This window comes from Macrotis lagotis, chromosome 1, assembly GCF_037893015.1.
Source record: "Macrotis lagotis isolate mMagLag1 chromosome 1, bilby.v1.9.chrom.fasta, whole genome shotgun sequence".
In the NCBI taxonomy this organism is placed as follows: domain Eukaryota; kingdom Metazoa; phylum Chordata; class Mammalia; order Peramelemorphia; family Peramelidae; genus Macrotis; species Macrotis lagotis.
Window position 1 is genome coordinate 836,452,832 of NC_133658.1, and position 17,847 is coordinate 836,470,678.

Consider the following 17,847-nt stretch of genomic DNA (forward strand, 5'->3'; position numbering starts at 1 on the left):
ATGAGATATTTCACATTTTCTTCTAATTTTTCATTTTTTTGGTTTTGAAGTATTGAATCCTGGTTTCTTGGAAATTCATCAGTCTCCCTGAGTTCTATTCTTTGTCTGAAGGATTTGTTTTCCTCAGAGAGTTTTCTTATCTCTTTTTCCGTCTGGCCAATTTTGCTTTTTTAAAGCGTTCTTCTCCTCAATAACTTTTTGAACTGTTTTATCCATTTGACCTAAGCTGGTTTTTAGCATGCTATTTTCTTCAGCATTTTTTTGGATTTCCTTGACTAGGCTGCTGACTTCATTTTCATGTTTTTCCTGCATCTCTCTCATTTCTTTTCCCAATTTTTCTTCTAACTCCCTCATTTGATTTTCAGTCTTTTTTGAGCTGTCATAGCCTGAGCCCAATTTCTGTTTTTCTTGGAGTCTTTAGATGCAGGAGTTTGTGCTTCCTCATCTTCAGACTGAGTATTTTGATTCTTCTTGGGCTCATATGCAAAATATTTCTCAATGGTGCTCCTCTTTTTGATCTGCTTGCTCATTTTCCTGGTTTTGGGGTGCTTCCTGAGCTTTTGTGACACTCCCACAAGGGTCTCAGTGTGTGAGGCCCTGTCCTCTCTCCTGGTCTGTGAATGACCATATGCGCCCCCCCTCTGCCACAGGGCTGAGGTGGAGGGGGCCCTGCTGTTTTGTGGGGGGGGGGTGGCTAGACTGCAATCAGGATCTGAATGTGGTCAGAGCCCCAGATTCCTGTTCCAGGGGCAGAGGACAGAGCTCTGCAGTCTCTCTTCACTCCCCTCCCTCAGCTCAATGGGCTGATGCCCTGGGGGCTTCTGCTTACAGGCTCCACCTGCTTCTGTTTCCTGGAACTGGGCTTTGCTGGCCAGGCTGCTCTCTGTGTGCCCAGAGAGCTAGACTTCATGTGCTTGCTCTGGCAGAGGTCCCCCCCTGTTCCCCCAATTTGTGCCCGATGCTCCCCGGGGCGTAGGTCAGGAAACTCCCCTGCCACTGTGAGCTGTTGCTCCTAGCACCCTGGGGCTGCCTCCAGGAGGCTGAAGTTCTTTTGCTCTGGTGGGCTGCCCCTCCAACCCCGGGGAGCAGAGCCTTTTTGCTCTTTTCCAGGTTACCTTGAGTAGGAGAACTGCCTCCCTGGGTCCCTCTGTGGGTTCTGTCTCTTGAAAATTTAGTTAGAGTCCTTAGTTTATGAGTTTTATGAGAGAGTGCCTAAGACAGGATCCATTCTTGTCGCCATCTTGGCTCTGTCCCAATGTCCATCATTCTTGAAGATCATGATATCAGGAAGATGATACCATGACAAGCAGATGAATTGGATTTGAGGAGGGGGATGATTTCCTGAGTCACCAGCTTCACTTTCTCCTCCAGTCATTTGGATCCAGTTTCTAGATTTGAATCAAGATGACTGGAAGTGGCCTTGGATATGATACAATCAGGGTTAAGTGACTTGCTTAAGGTCACACAGCTAGTGTCAATCAAGTGTCTGAGACTGGATTTGAACTCCCATCCTTCTGACTCCAAGGACAGTGCTCTAACCACTATACCATCTAGCTGCCTTCTCTGTTCTCTACCATATCAAAGGATCAGAGATATACAGCTAAAAGGTATCTTAGAGGTCATCTTGATCAATCTTCTTGCTTTTTTATTTTATAGATGAGAAAACTGAGGTCCAAAGAGTTTGTGACTAGCATAAGATCATATAGGAGCCAAGTGGAGCCAAGTTTCAAAGCCAAGTCCTCTGATTCCAAACCCAGTGCTCTTTTCCTCCCTATCATGTAGGAACAAAATATATACTTTTTAGTCTAGCATTCAAGGCCCTCCATAATTTGTCTGTAGACTGCTTCTTAGGCTTAATTTTATACTTTTTTCTCCAGTTTCCTGCTATTCTCTCTGTGATTACATGAATATAGTTCTCTATATTCTGACACATTTCTCCTGTCTGACTTTTGATACTACTGTTCTCCACAGTGTCTTCCCTGAGCCTTTTAAAGAAAATACTCCTTACCCCTTGTGTCTCTTGGGTCCTTTTGTTTGACATTTTTTAGTCAATCATTTTCTAACTTGTATAAATGTCTCAACTTAGTTTTCAGTGTTATTTTTACATATACTAGGCTTTTATAAATGTTTACTGGATTGAACATCTCTAAAGTCTTTGAGTCAATTTTTCTTCAAACAGCATCTCTACATGTTCCCCATGATTTAGAACCACCTCCTTCCAGTTGCTCTTCTTCTGTGACAGACAAGGGCAGATAGCCAGAGTCTCTGAGAAGCACTATGATATATTGGTGGTGATGTTGTTTCCATTGACTGATGTACCCTGTCAGCTGACTCTCTGATAGATAGATGAGGAAGCCTCCCGATGGAATGTTGTTCCCCCTGTACCTGGCATTTCATCTCCTGCATCCATGCCTTTGGACAGTTTCATCCCAATGTCCGGTATGTTCTCCTTCCTTACCTCAACTTCTTGGAACTTTCTTTCTTATCAGAACATGTAGTAATAATAATAATAATAATAATAATATATAAGCTTCTTGTGGGAAGGGATTATATCTTTTTATTTCCATAACACTTAACAGATGATAGATAAATGATCACTGACCCCCTCCAACTCATGTGCTATCCTCTTCAATAGATCTTTCCTGATTTTCCTAGTTGTTATTGTTTTTCTCCTCAACCATGTCAGCATTCTTTTGTATAAACTATAAACTCCGAATATGATATAGCCTCCTATAGAATATCAGGGTATGGACTGTTTTATTTTTTATTCCCAGCATCTAGTGCAGTCTCTGTCACAGATTAGGCACTTATAAAGTGCCTGTTCTTTCACAAAGTGAGATCAGTTTCCAGTTTAAGGTTGGGAGTAGTTTTCTGGCAGATCAGATTTCCTCAACTCTTACGAGTTCATATTCTCTCTCTCTCTCTCTCTCTCTCTCTCTCTCTCTCTCTCTCTCTCTCTCTCTCTCTCTCTCTCTCTCTCTGTCTCTCCAGACATTTCTTCCTATTTTCTCTGGAAATGATGAGATTTTAATCAGTTATACTTTTCCAGTGCCTGGGAGGAAGATGATTTTGGGGACAAATGTTTGTGGGAAGTACACAGTGTAGAGGAAGAAACACTGGATTTGGAATCAGAAGCCCTAGGGTTGCTCAGCTCTGAAATTTCTTTGCTTTGTGATGCAGTGGACAACTCTTATCTCAGTTGCTTAATTTGTAAAATGGGGATCAGGTAGTACTTGTCTCATAGAATTTCTGTAGGAGGAGCATATTGTAAACCTTAAAGGATTGTTAATTTATGTGAGTATGTATTGTAGACTGAAGGGGAGGCATTATGACCCAGATTTGATTCCCTTTCTTCTTGGATTGTTACTTCCAGCTATCCTATCCTAGCAGCACTGGAAAGGATTGTAGAGATCATTCAGTCTAACCCCTCTCCTTTGTAACTTGCTCAAGGATCCAAAGATAATAAGTGGCAGAACTAGAATTTGAACCAAATCCAGTGTACCACACTGACTTCTAGAAATTGGACTAGGAAACCCTTTATAGATGCTGACTAATATTTGCAGAGACATGGAGCAATTCCAGGTTTGACCATAGCTTCAAAACCTAGATTTTTCTGAGAGTTTGTCGATGATAACTATAAGGTTCTCTTGTTGAAATTGATTTCTGAATTAGGGTTTAATGTAATCTTGCAAACAAATATCCCAGAGGATGCTTGACAACATTGACTTTTTTTTCCTACCTAATTTGCTTTCCAGTATGATGTCTTTAGGTCGAAGTCTCCCTTTTCCTTGAGATCATTGATACCTTTCCAGGAAGCCTTCTCATCTCTTGCAGTTCCTCATGGAAACCTCTTTGATTTTCCCTGACAGTAGTATTTATAATTACTGTCATAATTTATTACAGGACTTTGTTCTTGATCTCTTTGGTTACACCTTTCATGCTCTTTGCAATTGGAGTGTACTCTCTCAGAGCAGGGTACCCAGGTTTCTCCCTCCTGTTCCTTCAGCAGATATCCAGGTGCTCAAAACAAAAATACTCATGGTATGACCAATTCTTGTGTGTATCTAGCAATTTAATTTCTCACCTGAACAAGCATAGTAGCCTTATCAGTAGATCTTTTGTCTAATCACTGTCACTCATGTACCACCAGGCCATATGTCTCATCTCTTGCTTAAATTGTTCTGGCTCCTGAGAATAATCTGTCTGTCCTCCTTAACCTGATGTTTGAGACCCTTTATGATCTGACTTTATCTTCCATTACTCTCCCTTGGTCTGGTTATTCCAGTATTGGCCACCATACATGTCACAGTGGTTTCCCCTTTGCTTATACTATTCATTTTCCTTTGTTTCTCTTCTTCATTCCGCTCTACCTACTGTGTGAGAAGAATCTTGTCCCTACTCCAAAGTCCAGACAAAGTGTCACCTGTTTTCTTCTTCCTCTGCATACCTTTGCCATTCTGTATGTATCTAATTATAATCCTTCAATTAGGCACTAAATTCAACAGATAGTTCACAAATATTTATCACATTATGCCATGTGTTGCAGTTTTTTATGCCATGCTAAATTTACTAGAGCATAAGTTCTTTGAGAACAGGAAGTCTTATCATGACCTTATGTGAAAGGAGGTTTATATTTGTCCTGTTTGGCAAAACAAGCCTAGAAAGCAGAGAACTAGGAGCAGTGAGTGGAAGTCTCAAAGAGGCCAAGTTCTTATAGATATAAAGAAAAATTCTTCACTGAGAGAATTGTATAGAAGTATTGTGGGCTGCTGCTCACTGTAGGCATCAAAGTGGAGACTTGACTGTATTGGAGGTATTTGATTGGACTAAATAACCTTGAGGAGTCTTTCAATTCTAACATGATTTCATTCTGCATTCTCTACTCAAAAATTTACATTGGTTTCCAATGATATTGAATAAAGAATATGCTCTTGGTTCTGATTTTCAAGACCATAGTATGCTTCTAACCTAACTAAGCTTTCAAACTTATCTGATATCACACACATTTGCATATCTGTTAACCAAACTGAATTATTTTCTATTCCTTATTTTTAAAAAAATAAGTTTTTATTGATGACTTTTTTTATATTATCATAGTTTTCCTCAATATCCCTTCCTCTCTCACTCCTAAAATGTTACTTCATATAACAAACTGTTTTCAAAGATCCAAAAATAAAAAAAATGAAGAGGGGAAAAAAATCCTCTTTATCAGTTCATCAAAATCAAATCCAACTTATATCATTGAAAAAATATGAAAATATGTGCAATGTGCAAATTCTGTGGCATTCCCACCTTCACCAAGGCTATCCTCTATTCTTGTCCTTCCATCTGCCATCATAGTTCCTTGCTTCATTCCAAGAATAGTTTCCCCCATTTTGGACTTTGGAAGTTGTTCTGTCTTTCTAATTTTAGCTTAGATGTCTTGAAAAAATAAAACTCTGATCTAGTTCCCCTCTCCCTTTTTCTTTTTGGCCCTCGTGAAAGTGATCCCTCCTTTCTCACATTTCCCAGAGCATTTTTTGGCAGACTGCTGCTTTGTACTTATAATTCTCTTTTATCATAATTGTTTGTGTATATGCCTTTTCTTCCCCATTGTAAGTCTTAGATCAGGGTGGGTATCCATATTGTCTTTGTATCCCTAATATCAAACCCTGGAATTTACAGGTGTGCTGTGCTCATTAAAATGAATTGACTGAATGACTAGGCTGATTGATAGTGATGCATCAGAGCCCACATGCCAAAGAATTTATTTGCCATGATTCCACTTGGTCAGAAGACATTTCAAGTTTCCCTAAATTCCTGTGCCCCTGCAGAGAGCTAAGCTGAACTGTAGGTAGGTATGAAAGGCCTGTGGTGAAATGGGACAAGCTGTTCTGAGAACATTCTTGCTAACAGTCTACTTCTCAAGAGTGCACCCCTTGCTGGTCTTTGAGTCCTTTGCCAAAAACATGCTGGTAACCTGGACATTTGATTCAGATCCTGAACTCCTAACTTTTCCAATCCTAGGATCAGGGATTGCTCTTTATTCCAGTAGGAAATGCTCTAAATGAACATTTTAACTGTGCCAAAAGAAGAGAGCAACCTGCAGGAAATGTATCTCTAATTTATTTGGACATATTAATTCAACAGATACTAACTACCTGATTTAAAGATAATTCTTTTCTGTAGTACTTTAGGGTTTCCAAAGTAGTTTTCTACTGGCAACCCTATTTTAGAGTTAGTACAAGTGCAAGGGACACTGTTTTGAGAAATGACCTAGTAGCAAAAATGTTCCCAGACCAACACATTTCTGTTTTCATGAAGATTGTGACTTGTCTCAGATCACCTGGATAGTAAGTGTGTGGAAGTTGGAATTCAGACCCATGGTGAACCTCATTCCCAGACTGTCAGGCTTTTGACTGTTTTATAGGACAGTGAACTATGTAAAGGTTGAGAAAGACACTTTTCTTCAGGTGCTATGCTATAGTATAATAGCCTTTTGTGAAGCTCCATACTAACAGTCTGGAGTGGTTAGCATTTCTCCTTAACTTAAATACCTTTCCACTCTGCCACATTTTTGAATTTCTTTCTTTGCTCAGCTCAGATCTTGTGTGTTTCCTAGGAAACTTTCCTTAGCCTATGCCATCCATCAGGCAGTTAATATTAAGTGAATATTATGTGCCAGGCATTGTATTAAGTTTTGGGGATTTAAAGAAAAGCAAAAATATAATCTGCTCTCAAGGAGTTCACAGTTTAATGGAGGAGACAACATGTAAACAACTACATCCAAATGAACTTTGGACAGGTTAAATAGGAAATAATCAACAGAGGGAAAGCACTAAGATTAAGGGAGGTTGTAGAAGGTGGGATTTTAGTATAGATTTGAAGGAATCCAGGAGGTGAAGATCGAGAGGGAGGGAATTCCAGGTCCAGAAGACAGTCAGCAAAAATGCCCAGAGCCTGTAGAATGATCCTTTTGTTTAAAGAATAGCAAGGGAGGGGCAGCTAGGTGGCGTAGTGGATAAAGCACCAGCCCTGGAGTCAGGAGTACCTGGGTTCAAATCCGGTCTCAGACACTTAATAATTACCTAGCTGTGTGACACTTAATAATTACCTAGCTGTGTGGCCTTGGGCAAGCCACTTAATCCCATTTGCCTTGCAAAAACCTAAAAAAAAAAAAAAAAGAATAGCAAGGGAGCCAGTGTTACTGGATAATGGATTGAAGGGATGATGTGGTGTGAAAAGTGAAAGAAGATTGGAAAGGTAGAGGTGGAGGCTAAGTTTTGAAGGACTTTGAAGACCAGAGTTTTATATTTTATCTGGAGGTGATAGGATGCCACTAGAGTTATTGATGGGTGGGGGTGGTGTGGTGTGACATGGTCAGACAGAGAAAGGCATGGTGGTGTACGTGACAGATGTTAGGTAGAAATGACAGGACTTGGCAGCTGATAGGGAGTGGTGATGAGAAAGAGGAAATTAGGAACAGGGGAGGATTTGGTTGAGGGGGAGAAGGAAAATAATGAGTTCAGTTTAGGATATACTAAGTTTTGCATGTCTAGAAAAGATGCAGTTTTCAATGTTGAAAAGGCTGCAATGTGAGACTGGAGGTCAGGGAAGAGGTAAGGGCTATACAAATAGGTCTCAGATCATCTACTTAGAGCTGATAATTGTGAATCCCCTGAGAGCTTCTGGGATCGCCAAATGACATAGTATAAAGGAAGAAGAGAAGAGGCTAGGATGGAGCCCAGTTTTGTAAACCATAAAATGGTAGTTAACAGCTGTTATTGTCAAGGTCAAAGTAAGTTAGTGTGAGAGATAGGTCTAGGACTCTGGTCTCCAGACTCCAAGTGCTGTATATCATTAAGATTTAAACTAATTTACTAATAATAGGTTTTAAGGCCTTCTGTTAATTGCCTCTCTCCCTTCCTCCCACCCCTTCTTTAAGTGACTGCTTTTTTCACTCACTGCTCTGAGCCTTGCACTATGTGACCCACTGTTCCCCATGTCTGACTCAAGTACTTCTTATTGGGGTTGGCTGCCTGAGGAGTCTGGGTCTCCCAGGACCTCCTAGGGGGTCACTGGGCTCTTTTGCTTACCTCCTGATACAAAGAATCAGATTGTTCAAATGCTAGAATGAGGATTGAAAACTGGTGGTGACCTTAGAGATCATCTAATTCATTTTAGGGTTTGTTTGTTTTTTGCAAGGCAAATGGGGTTAAGTGACTTGCCCAAGGCCATACAGCTAGTAATTTTTAAGTGTTTGAGACTGGATTTGAACCTAGGTACTCCTGACTCCAAGGCCAGTGCTTTATCCACTACACCACCTAGCCTCCCCTTTAATTCATTTTAAAACTGAGAAAACTGTGGCATAGAGAAGTGAAGTAAGTTGTCCCATGTCACATAGCTAATAGGTAGGTAGACTTGTCTTTTGAATCCAGGTTTTGAACTCCAAAGTCTGTGTACTACACTGCCTAAGACCTTTCCTGGGCCATGATTTTTGCTTAATGTCAGGGGAAAAAAAAATAAGTCTTAGGAAAAAAGGTGACTTTTAGTACTCATTTGGTGAGTGCATGGGCTGAGGAATTTGATGATATTTCTGATGTTTTAATGACAAACTTCGGTACTGAGCTTCCGTTTTAACACAGAAGTACAGCTAATACCAACAAAGCTGCTCTCCAGTCTGCTGCTTCTGGCACTCCCTTGGTGCAAATAGAAGCAATATGTGTATGTGGGAAGTTTCTGGGAGTTAGTAGGAGACCCCAAAGGTTTGCCCAACTTTTTTCAGTGGGTACAGTTTGGGGTAAATTTTAACTGTTTGGGCCTTGCAAAAAAAGTCAGTTGCCTACAAGCCCAGAGTGAATTGTCATTTTGATGGCGTAAATTTGATTCTCTGGGGCCTTTAGGCTTCCTTTTGAATTTGATGTGTTCCCCTTCCATGGAGATTTTTGTATCAAGAAAAGGCTAAATGACCACTTATAGTGAATCTTGTAGAGGAGATATTTATGTATAAGTTGCACTAGAAACTCTTTGATATCTCTTCTAATTCTTTGATTCTCTGGGGGGGGCTAATAAGGCAAAGGGGGGCAATGGATCATTAAGAGGATCAAAAAAAGGCAACGATTGCCTTGGGAGGTCCTGGTCAAGTGAATGTCCTCAACTCTCTGGGTCTTATTATTTATAATTATTTCAAAAGCAAGGTTTAATTTTCATACACTGGTGGTCATTGTTCCAGGGCTGAGCACCTTCCATTGTTAGATTTTTACAAGGAAGAAATAGGTTTTCTCTAGGCTGTTCTTTGCTATAGGAACTTTAATTCTCCTTGCAAAATCTTCTAGAGACTTTGTCACTTCCACACATTGATGATGAGACATTGGAGAACATCTGCTGAAGGCGTAATAATTGCATAACTTTAAAAGAGTAGTAATTTTCTGAAGTTGCAGACCACTTTCACATATTATCTTAACTGACCTAAGCTGTAGAGGTCAGTGTAAATCTCCTCTACCTCCCCCACTTTTTTTTTTTTTAGGTTTTTGCAAGGCAATAGGGTTAAGTGGCTTGCCCAAGGCCACACAGCTAGGTAATCATTAAGTGCCTGAGACCGGATTTGAACTCAGATACTCCTAATTCCAGGGCCAGTGCTCTATCCACTGCACCACCTAGCCTCCCCCACCTCTCTTTTTATAGAGGAAGCTTAGACAGTCTGGGACTTGAATTAAAGATTTCTGAAGTACCATTTCCTTTCTACCACTCGGCTTCTAAAGGGAGGACCCCTCAAACTGATCTTACCTTTCTCATCAGTTAGGATACTGTGATGCAGAAGATGGATTGCACTATTTTCTCTTGTATACCTTTTATGTTCCCTTGAGCTCTTGTTTATTCTAGGATAAAATGCAAACTTCCCTAGCTTGCATTTAAACCCCTTCATGGGCAGGTTCCATCTTATTTCTAGACTTAGTTCACATTACTTCTTCATACAATTGATATTTTAATTTTTTTTAAGGTTTTTGCTAAGGCAAATGGGGTTAAGTGACTTGACCAAGGCCACACAGCTAGGTAATTATTAAGTGTCTGAGGCCAAATTTGAACTCAGGTGTTCCTGACTCTAGGGCTGGTGCTCTGTTCACTGCGCCACCTAGCCGCCCCAATATTTTAATTTTAGTCATATTGGCTTTTTTTTTTTTAACTTGTAACCAAACTTGGCATTTTAATCTCCTGTCTTTGGACCTTTGCACAAGCTATGCTTCACCTCATAGTCTCCCTCACTTTCTCCAGATCTGGCTCAGAGCTCAGATGCCACTTCCAAAACAAGACCTTCCCTATTTCCAGTAGTAGGTAGTGTTCTATTTGTCATGAAATAATTTTGATTTTGCTTTATACAGACTTAGTACTTTTTATGTATATAATATTTAGTATCCCTATAAAACTTTAAAGTTTACAAAGGGCATATGTTAATAAAACATAAAGGACTTGAGGTAGGTACTGTTTTTATTTGGTCTTTTGTATCCATATCAGTTGACATCTTTTTCTTCAATAAACTTGTTCATTTGCCTTTCAGACTGAGTCCTACTAAGTCAGCAGTTTCAAGAAAATGAAATCAGACTTTGCTGCCTGGGGATCATTTTAGCGACTGGGCCTTCAGTTCTCAAACTGTAGCATGTACTAACTAATTACTTAGCTAGAGTAAATAGAAATCACTGTGCTCTTGCATTTAGGTCAATGGCCAATACAGGAAGTAGAAGGTACATGAAATTATTTTAGGATATTGTTTAGTATTTGATTGTAAAAGAAAACTGAGACCAATTGGTCTCTAGAGAACCGATTATTGTCTACCAGAGAAGTCAAGAACAGCTTCCAAAGGTGGAAGAAATACTTCCATATGCTTATCTGACCATGTGTCCTCTGCTCAAAGCCAAATGTCATAACCTGGCATCAGTCAAGGTCCAACATAACTTTCAAATGGGGGTTAGATGATCCTTTGTTGGATTGATTCTTGCTTAGGCACAAGTAAGACTGGAAATCTCTGAAGTCCCTTCCTGCTTTGTGATTCATTCCAGTTTAATTTTCTTCCGTTGTTCATGCACTGCATTTCGTGTAATTAAACTATTGTTTACCAATCTCTTTGTGCCATCTAATCAAGCAGGTCATTTTCATAGCCTGGAAGGTATTTCTTTCTTGTTTCCATCTGTTGAACTCATTTTCTCCTTTAAGGCTTAAATCAGGTACTACCTTCTTTTTTTTTAGTATTTAATATTTATTCTCATTTTGTACAGTTTTTTTATACATTAATAAAATATTCTTGTTTAAGAGTAAACAGAATACTCCCTCCCCCAAAAAAATATAGACTCACTTGAGCGATAAAGTAAAAGGGAGAGAAAAAAATTAAAATTAAAAAAAAGTAATAGTAATAATTGTAGGTATGGCCAGGTGGCGCAGTGGACAGAGCAGCAGCCCTGGAATCATGAGCACCCAAGCCCAGATCTGGCCCCGTATATCCAACAATCACCCAGCCATGTGATATGCAAGCCACCCGAACCCCACTGCCCTGCAAAAACCAAAAAAAAAAGAAAAAAACCCAAAATAAAATAAAATAGTAATAATAGTAGGGGTGGCTAGGTGGTGGACAGAGCATTGGCCCTTGAGCCAGGAGCACCTGGGTCCAAATCTGGCCTCAGACACCCAACGATCGCCCTGCTATGTGGCCCCAGGTGGGCCACCCACCATTTGCCCTGCCCCCCCCCAATAATAATAATAAAGTGCTTGAGTCTTTGTTCCAACACCAACAACTCTGTCATGAATGAGTCACATTCTTTATGATAAGTCCATCACAAAGGTTACTCCCATATTTTTCCACTGTTGCCATTGCTGATCGCAACTCCCTCCTTTCATATTTCTCCACTACCATGTACTATATTTTCTCTCTCCTTTCACTTTGACTCTGCTGTAGCATAACTGAGTGGTGCAGTAGACAGATCCCTGGCCCTGGGGCCAAGAGGCCCTGAGCCCCCATACCACCCATTAGGCCCAACATCCACCTGGCCCTATGGTCCGGGACAGGCCATCCAATCCCAGCCCCTTGCAAGAAGGTAAAAAAAAAAAAAAAGTGTTATATCTGACCACTCTCCCCCCATGGTCCATCCTCTTCTCCATCACCCACATTACCCCCCCTTCCTCCTGTCCCCCCCCTTACTCCAGATGTCTATACCCCATTGAGTATATATGCTGTTTCCTCTCCTAGCCACCTCTGATGAGAGCGAAGATTTCCTCATTCCCCCTTACCTTCCCCCTTTACATATCATTGCAGTAGCTCATGGTAATAAAGAAAAATCTTATTATATGAAACATCTTGACCTGTTCCTCCTCTCCTTTTTCTTTCTCCCATTACATTTCCCTTTTTTCTATTGACTCCATTTTTATTCCATATTTTATCTTCGAATTCAGCTTTCTCCTGTGCTTCAACTATAAAAGCTCCCTCTACCTGCTCTATTAACTGAGAAGGTTCATATGAATATTATCAGTGTCATTTTTCTATACAGGAACACATGCAGTTCATCATCATTAAGTCCCTCATATTTTCCCCCTCTCCTTCAATCTCTATGCTTCACCTGAGTCCTGTATCTGAAGATCAAACTTTCTGTTCAGCTCTGGCCTTTCCAACAGGAACATTTGAAATTCCCCTGGTTCATTGAAAGTCCATCTTTTTCCCTGGAAGAGGACATTCAGCTTTGCTGGGTAATTGATTCTTGGCTGCATTCTAAGCTCTTTTGCCTTCTGGTATATTATATTCCAAGCCCTACAAGCTTCCAATGTAGTTGCTGCTAAGTCCTGTGTGATCCTGACTGCAGCTCCACGATATTTGAATTGTGTCTTTCTGGCTGCCTGTAATATTTTCTCTTTGACTTGGGTGTTCTGGAACTTGGCTATAATATTCCTGGGGGGTTGGTTTTTTGGGATCTCTTTCTCGGGGGGATCTGTGGATTCTCTCCATTTCTATTTTGCCCTCTGCTTCTAGGATATAAGGGCAATTTTCCTGTAGTAATTCTTTGAAAATGATGTCAAGGCTCTTTTTCTGATCATGACTTTCAGGTATTGCAATAATTTTTAAATTATCTTTCCTAAGTCTGTTTTCCATATCAGTTGTTTTTTCAATGAAGTATTTCACATTTTCTTCCAATTTTTCATTTTTTTTGGTTTTGACGTATTGATTCCTGATTCCTGGTCAATTCATCAATCTCCCTGAGTTCTATTCTTTGTCTGAAGGATTTGTTTTACTCAGAGAGTTTTCTTATGTCTTTTTCCATCTGGCCAATTCTGCTTTTTAAAGCGTTCTTTTCCTCAATAACTTTTTGAACTGTTTTATCCATTTGACCTAAGCTGGTTTTTAGCATGCTATTTTCTTCAGCATTTTTTTGGATTTCCTTGACTAAGCTGCTGACTTCATTTTCATGTTTTTCCTGCATCTCTCTCATTTCTTTTCCCAATTTTTCTTCTAATTCCTTCATTTGATTTTCAAAGTCTTTTTTGAGTTCTGTCATAGCCTGAGCCCAATTTCTGTTTTTCTGGGAGTCTTTAGATGCAGGAGCTTGTGCTTCCTCATCTTCAGACTGAGTGTTTTGATCCTTCTTGGGATTACAGGCAAAGTATTTCTCAATGGTGTTCCTCTTGTTTCTCTGCTTGCTCATTTTCCCAGCCTTAGCCTGTTTTTGGGGTGCTTCCTGAGCTTTTGGTACACTCCCACAAGGGTCTCAGTGTGTGAGGCTCTGTCCTCCCTCCTGGTCTGTGAATGACCATATGTTTCCCCCTCTGCCATGGGGCTGAGGTGGGGGGGGCCCTGCTGTTCTATGGTGGGGCCTAGACTGTGATCAAGATCTGAATGTGGTCAGAGCCCCAGAATCCTGTTCCAGGGGCAGAGGACAGAGCTCTGCAGTCTCTCTTCACTCCCCTCCCTAGGTTCAATGGGCTCATGGCCTGGGGGCTCCTGCTTACTGGCTCTGCCTACTTCTGTTTCCTGGATCTGTAATGCAGTGGCCAAGCAGCTCTAGCTGTGTGCCCTGAGGACTGGGCTTTACGTGCTGGCTCTGGCAGAGGTCACCCCACTGTTCCTCCAATTTGTGCCTGGTGTTCCCCGGGATGTAGGTCAGGAAACTGCCCCTGCTATGTGAACCATGGCTCCCAGCGCCCTAGAGCTGCCTCCAGGAGGCTGAAGTTCTTTTGCTCTGGGGGGCCACCCCTCTGGTGGGCCACTCCTCCTACCCTGGGGAGCAGAGCCTTTCTGGTTACCTTGAGGAGAACTGCCTCATTGGGTCCCTCTGTGGGTTCTATCTCTCTAAAATTTAGTTAGAGTCCTTAGTTTCAAAGATTTATGAGAGAGTGCTTAGGACACTGTCCACTCTTGTTGCCATCTTGGCTCTGCCCCCAGGTACTACCTTCTTTATGAAGCTTTCTTTTATTCATCCTACTTCCCACTATCCCCTTTGAAAATGATTGCCCCATCTTTGTAATTCTCATAGAACTTTACTGGTTACTGGTTTTTCCATTTTGCCCCTATCACATATATCACTTTTCATCTTTATTTCTCCAGCACCAAGTATGAGACCTTGTACACAGACACCTCAGTTAAATGATTGTTGAATCTAATCCCAAGAATACCAGGAAAACTTCTGAATTTAATATTGCTCTCGGTGGTGCCAATGGGGGCAAAGGAGAAATAGGCAAATATATGTGGCAACTAGAAGGCTAGGTATAGCACTGGAATTCATGTCTCAGGTAGAATTGTCCCATTTGATGTGTTACTTAGTAAAATATTTAGATATTTTCTTTATTTTTTCTTATTATAAACTTGAGAAATATGAATATTTCAATATGCAAGGGACAGAAAATGAAGATTGTATATGAAATGATCAACTTCCATCATTTTAACTGAAAAATATTTATGAAGTGTAGTAGTTTAAAAAGTATCTCATTCATATATATCCCCTTCTGAATATCCTTCATATTTTGAATGTTTCAATGATGCTTTTTTGTGAAACTCTACTTACTCACTGACTCTTCACTGATAGTTCACTCCCCTCTTTTCCAAATAAAAGCTCTTCAACAGAGGACTGGTATAATGAAGCATTGGCATTTTTTTTTCTTAAGGTACCTTATTTGCATTTAGCTCTCCCATCCATTTTCCTGATTTCCTTAAACCAGAGGTCCTGCTTTCCTGATAATTCTTGGTAGCTTGTATGCTTATAGAAATAAGCCAAATGGAAACTGGCCACTTAATAACAGACTGTAGGGAGTTATCCTAAATTCAGAGTTGGAAATTACTTTCTTCCTTTCCCTTTTTTTCCCTCATGAAGAATGAGACCTTGCTCAAGGTCCCATAATGAAGCTAGTAGTAGAACTTGACCTGGAATATAGGCAGGGGTTTGTACTGATAAATATTTAATACAAGGATCTTTGGGAGTGTGTGCCTGTCATAATATTCTTGTAAATTTAATCTGTAGTATTCATATTTTCTTAATCTTAAGTCTAGATAATCAACAAAACAGTGAAGTTAAGATTTATAATTTGCTAATTTTTTTGATTGATATTTTATTTTTCCTGTTACATGTTATGAAAGTTTATCAACATTCATGTACTTATATATTTATAAGTTGCACATTTTTCTACCATCCTCTCTTCTCACCCTCTCCCCTCAATCTAGTAAAAGTAGTACATGTTCATTTGTGTTTAATGTATTTACATATATTAGTAATTTTGTGTATGAAGAATTAAGACTAAGACTTTCTGAAAACCATGCGATAGGAATGAAACACATGAAAAGGTTTTAAAAAGTGAAGACAGTATCCATTCAGATTCTATATGCTTTGTTTTGTTTTTCTCTGGATATGGATAGATTGACCATAATAGGTCTCTTAGGGTTGTCCTAGATCTCTGAATAACTCCCATAGTTAGTGTTAATATATACAATATTCTCTTGATTTTGCTCCCTTTGCTCAACATCAGTTCATGTAATTCTTAACATAGTTCTTTAAAATCCAACCATTCATGGTTACTTACAGAACAATAGTACTCCATAATATTCATATATTATAACTTATTCAGCCATTCCCCAATTGATGAGCATCCCTTAATTTCTAGTTCTTTGCCTCTACAAAAAGAGCTGCTATGAATTTTTTTTTTAGGTTTTTTTGCAAGGCAAATGGGATTAAGTGGCTTGCCCAAAGCCACACAGCTAGGTAATTATTAAGTGTCTGAGGCCGGATTTGAACTCAGGTACTCCTGACTTAGGGCCCGTGCTTTCTCCACTGTGCCCTTCAATATTTTTTTTAACATGTGGTATGTGTCCCCTTTTATATAATTTCTTTTGGATTTAGGCCTAGTATTGTATCAAAGGGTATGATTAGTTTTATTGTTCTTTGGGCACAGTTCAATATTACTCTCCAGAATGGTTGGATTAGTTCACAATTCCACCAACAATGTATGAATGACCCAATCTTCCCATAACCTCTTCAGCATTGCTCATTTTCCCTTTTAGTCATCATAGCCAATCTGATAGATGTGAAGTTGTATCTCATAATTGTTTTTTTCCATAATTACTAATGATTTGAAGCATTTTTTTCAAATGATTACATATAAGTTTTAATTTCTTCATTAAAATACTGCTTATTCATATCCTTTGACCATGTTTCAATTAAGGAATGACTTATAACCTTATAAATTTGATTCAATTCTCTATGTATGTTAGAAATAAGACCTTTAACAGAATCCCTAACTGTGAAAATTGTTTCCCAGCTATTTTCTTTCTAATCTTGGCTGCATTAGTTTTATTAGTGCGAAACTTTTTATTTTTAAGATTTTTGCAAGGTAATGGGGTTAAAGTGGCTTGCCCAAGGCCAAAGAACTAGGTGATTATTAAGTGTCTTAGACTGGATTTGAACTCAGGTACTTCTAACTCCAGGGCTGGTGCTCTATCCACTGTGCCACGTAGTCACCCCAGTGCAAAACTTTTCAATTTAATATAATTAAAATCATCCATTTTGAAATTTATAATGTACTCCCTTTCTGGTTTGGTCATAAATTTTTCCCTTTTCCATAAATCTGTTGGATAAAGTATTTCTTGCTTTGTTAATCGGTCTATGGTATCTCCCTTTATATGTAAATTCTGTACCCATTTTGACCTTATTTTGGTATAGGATGTAAGATGTGGGTCTATGCCTAGTTTTTGCCATGCTATTTTCCAATTTTCTCAGCTTTTTTTTTTGTTGAAAAGTGAATTCTCATCCCAGAAGTTGGTGTTCTTGTTTTTTTTTTTCACATAATAGATTACTATAGTTATTTACTGCTATATCTTTTGTGTCTATTCTAATCCATTGGTCCATTACTTTGTTTCTTAACTAGTACCAGGTAGTTTGATGACTGCAGCATTGTAGTATAGGTTTTGATATGGTACAGCTAGGCCACCTTGCTTTGCATTTTGTTTTCATCATTTACCTTGATATTCCTGACCTTTTATGTAGTTTGCTAATTTTCAAGGGTAAATTCTGACACTGAAAAATTAAAATTTATTCTCTGAGCTGTTAAAATCTTTTATAAGCACATTTTTTATCTAGATTTCCTGAATATCGGTCTAGGGCTTACTTCCCTGGTACCCTCTTCTTACCATTGCTGGGATTCTTTCCATTTGGGTTACCATTAGGGCCTCATCTCTTACTAATTTTCTTCATTAAGTAGACATTTATTGGTATACAAAGTATATAAGACCAAATGCCAGACAAGCTTATGGATATCTCATTCCAACAACCTGATTGGGAATTTGTAGGGAAAGCCTGGTGTATTAGAAAATACAAAAATCTAGGAATCTTTAGGTCACCTGCAGTTTAG

At 39.4% G+C, this 17,847-nt stretch overlaps 1 protein-coding gene across 12 annotated transcripts in view; it reads left to right on the plus strand.

Moving 5' to 3' along the window:
• Positions 1 to 17,847, plus strand: part of STIM1 (stromal interaction molecule 1) — a 235,610-nt gene that overhangs the window by 93,446 nt on the left and 124,317 nt on the right. The window lies entirely within an intron of this gene.